The sequence below is a fragment of the Phyllostomus discolor genome, chromosome 7, assembly GCF_004126475.2.
Source record: "Phyllostomus discolor isolate MPI-MPIP mPhyDis1 chromosome 7, mPhyDis1.pri.v3, whole genome shotgun sequence".
Taxonomy (NCBI): Eukaryota; Metazoa; Chordata; class Mammalia; order Chiroptera; family Phyllostomidae; genus Phyllostomus; species Phyllostomus discolor.
This window is the reverse complement of record NC_040909.2, coordinates 96479340-96483140: the sequence shown is the minus strand read 5'-3', so window position 1 is coordinate 96483140 and position 3801 is coordinate 96479340. Positions and strand designations below refer to the sequence as shown.

General features: G+C 39.4%; 1 pseudogene; it reads right to left on the bottom strand.

Annotated features, from left to right (window-relative positions):
- Nucleotides 1-2217: 2217 nt before the first annotated feature.
- On the bottom strand, nt 2218-2977 carry LOC114514807 (annotated as a pseudogene).
- Between the last annotated feature and the right edge of the window lie 824 nt (nt 2978-3801).

Sequence of the window (3801 nt, the reverse complement as noted above, 5' to 3'; positions counted from 1 at the left end):
CATGCCCTATCCAGAGGAACTGTGACCTAACCCTGGCACTCGTCATCAGGCTGGAAGAATTTCAAGGTGATCTAGCTCAACGTCCTCCCTCTACAGAGGAGAAAACAGAGCTAAGGTCACATAGCTGGGTAGCATCAAGGAACCCAGGTAGCTAGAGCTCACTTCAGCTGTCCTCTAGGCCAGGGATTTCTTCATCCTATTATGCTCTGTTTTTCACCCAATGCTTTCACTTGGCCTGGTAAAACTGGCTCAAAGCACTGCCTCACAGCTTCATGTTCCAAGCTGTCAAAAGGTACAGTATGTTACTCACTCCTCTCACATAGGTGGGGTTGAGAGAAAGTATAAATCAAAACCATTACAAGGTACTCTGAAAAACTGTTGAGTGTTTGGGGAGCACTTGACTTTGTAGTGTACCATTTTGATTCCCTCCTCTTGCGTGTCTCGCATTTATTTTTAGTTATTGTCTTAGTGGTCCCTTGCAAATTACAACTAAACTATTAAGCTGATAACAACCTAGTTTGAAAAATACCAACTTAGTTTCAGCAATATACAAACACACTGCCCCTGTGTATCTCCCCCTCCCCCTTTATATGGGTGAGCGAAAGTAGGTTTACAGCTGTGAGTTTGCAAATGCAGAGTTTATTCTTACATTACTGTTTATTAATTATTGTATTATTTCCATACAAACAACTGTAAGCCTACCATTTGCCCACCCTATATTGTTATCATTACAGATCTCGTCTTTATATATCGTGTGTCCGTTAGGACAGACTGACAATCACTGTTTTATGCATTTTCCTATTAAATCATGTGGGAAAAAGAAATTACAAGCCATAACGAAAGCAAAATGATACTGGGTTTTACATTTACCTATGTAGTTGCCCTTACCAGTTTTTTATTTTTCTTATGACTTCAATCTATAGTCTAATGTCTTTTCATTTCAGCCTGAAAGGCACCCTTTAACATTTATTGTAGGGTAGGTGCGCTGGTAATGAAGCCCCCAGCTACTGTTTGTCAGGAAATGTTTTAATTTCTACTCCATTCCAGAAAGATTATTTTACCAGATATAAAATTCCTTTTTTTTTTTGCATTTTGAGCTTGTTTCTTATTTTGATTGAAACTGCTAAGAGCCCACTTTCCCCTACCTACTCTGGTTCTATTTCACTTTTCTGTTAAAATGTTTTCAAAAGTGTTAACCCAGATAAAGAGGATTCCTCCAAGGTGCTTTCCATAATTATTCCTTTTTTGCATATGGAGATAAAGTATTATTCCTAAGAAATGGGAAAATATACCTCTAATTTGTTAGTCCAATTAAAAATGAGGAGTGCTACACCAAAATTTCCACTCCAGTTCCAAAGATGAGCAAAACAAAAGCCCCAAACTTCCTCCAGGAGTGAAAATCTGTTGCCAAGTTTAAGATAAACAGTCCTGGGAATACAAAAAAATCAACCATGTTGATGTACTGAACCCAACTGCACCAGACACATTCCTAAGGTCGGGAACATATATTGCGAGTAAAACAATGGTAACATGAAGTGCTAAAGTAATAAAAAACTGGTGAATCTACAAGAATGAAAAATTGGAGAAAGACATCATCATTAAAGCTTTCCTTTCAGGGAAGTGGATTAGAAGGACTGTCAAAAGCACAGCAAAGAGAACCCTGGCTGGATAGCTCAGTTGCTGAGAGTATTGTCCCAATATGCTAAGGGTGCAGGTTCGATGCTCAGTCAGGGCACGCACAGTGAAAGTATCAACCGATGAAAGTACAAAGAAATGGGACAAGAAATCTCTCTCTAATCAATTTTTTCCAAATAATATTTAAAAATAAAGAAGCAACAGATGAATGCATAAATAAGTGTAATAACATCGATGTTTCTCTCTCTCTCTCTCTCTCTTCTTTTCTCTAAAAATCAATCAATTAAAAAATTAGTCCTGGCTGGTGTGGCTCAGTGGATTGAGGACTGGCCTGCAGACTGAAAGTCTTTAGTTCAATTCCTGGTCAGGACACATGCCTGAGTTGTGGGCCAGGTCCCCAGTTGGGAACATGCAAGGGGCAATGGATTGATATTTCTCCTGTACATCAATGTTTCTCACCCTCTTCTTCTTCCTCCTTTCCCTTCACTCTAAAAATAAATAAATAAATAAATAAATGAAATTTAAAAATACAGCAAACAGTATGTCATGATGTCATGACAAGTTCATAGTCATGACATCATGTCACAAGTATTTACTATAATCATGTACTATATCAGACACCACTTTGTCATAAAAAAAAATGAGGTGCCCAGAGACTGCTGATATAAAATACATGAGAAAAGTAAAGCAATTGCTGTGTTGGTTTCACTCCACATTCTTTTCTTTGAAGGGCTTTGAAGCTCACTGTACGTGGGCAATATTGATGTATGGCACAGAAATGAAAAGGCCATGGTTGGCATAGCATAAGCACTCTCTCTGGAGAGATGAAAGAGCTTTGGTTTATAATCATCTATACCATTTAAAACCTGGAAGTATTGCTCTATACAATTTAATGTCAGAGGACAAGGGATGGACCATTTTTAAAATTATTATCACAAGAGCAAAGAACACCATAAAAAATGATACAGTACTTGTGTAGCCAAGAAAACCTATTTTAGGAAGAAGTACAAGAGGGAACACAATGAAAACACAAATGATTATTAGTGTGTTTTCCCATCAAGATACCAAGATCCACTATAGTCTCCAGATGAAAATTCTGAAATAGTAGTAGGAGGCTCTGTTTTAATAATTAAAAGATAAGATGACATAGCTCTGGTATTCTGAATTATTATGCTGCCTGCCCCCACTACCTTTCCAGATAATCCAAATGCAAACACTCCAAGATCTTCATAAGATGTCATACTGTCTGAATACACATATAAGCAGGAGATAAACTAAGAGAGAAGACAGGAGCCCTGGTTGGGTGGCTCAGTTGGTTGGAGCATCATCCTCTAGACCAAAAAGGTTGCAGGTTCAATCCCTGGTCAGGGCACATACCTAGGTTGCAGATTTTCATCTTCAGTAGGGGTGCATATTGGGGGCAACCAATCGATGTTTTCCTCTCATATCAATGTTTCTCTCACTCTCTCTCTCTCTCTCTCTCTCTCTCTCTTTTTCCCCCTCCTGCCTCCCTTCCTCTCTCTCTACTATTAATAAATATACTCATATATCCTTGGGTGATGATTTTTTAAAAAGGAAAGAAAAAAGGAAGCCAGAGCAACTATCAGCAGCAAGAAACAAATCCAAGGATACCAGTATGAGCCATAAAATAAGCTAAGCCAAGGATGCTACTTCCCATGATAGCCTTCATCAAATTAAATACTGAGAAACTAAATGAAACACATGGGGATCCCTGTCTGTGAAGTTTACTGCTTAGCAACAGGCTCAACTCTTCTACCTCCATTTTCTCAGGCTGCTGGGAAAAGACATACAAGCTGGAATTGACATTGGTGATCTCCCAGGGCACTTTCATGCCTGCTTGCTGGTGGACTACCAGGTCCACCTGCAAGCTACTAACCCTGCCCTCCCATCCTTAGTTGTGCCAGAGGCAGAATGGTGGGCCCAGTCCTTCTGGTTACTGTCCCTCACCAGAGCAGGGAAGCAACATAAAATTCTTGTTTGATAGTTGGTTATCTTTTTGCCAGGACTTTATGCCATTCCACTGCCTTCTGGCCTCCATGGTTCCTGAGGAGAAATCCATTGTTAATCTTGCTGAAGACCCCTCAACATGGTAAGTCACTTCTCTCTGCTTTCAAAACTCTCTTGTTTGTCTTCCAGTTTCAGCAA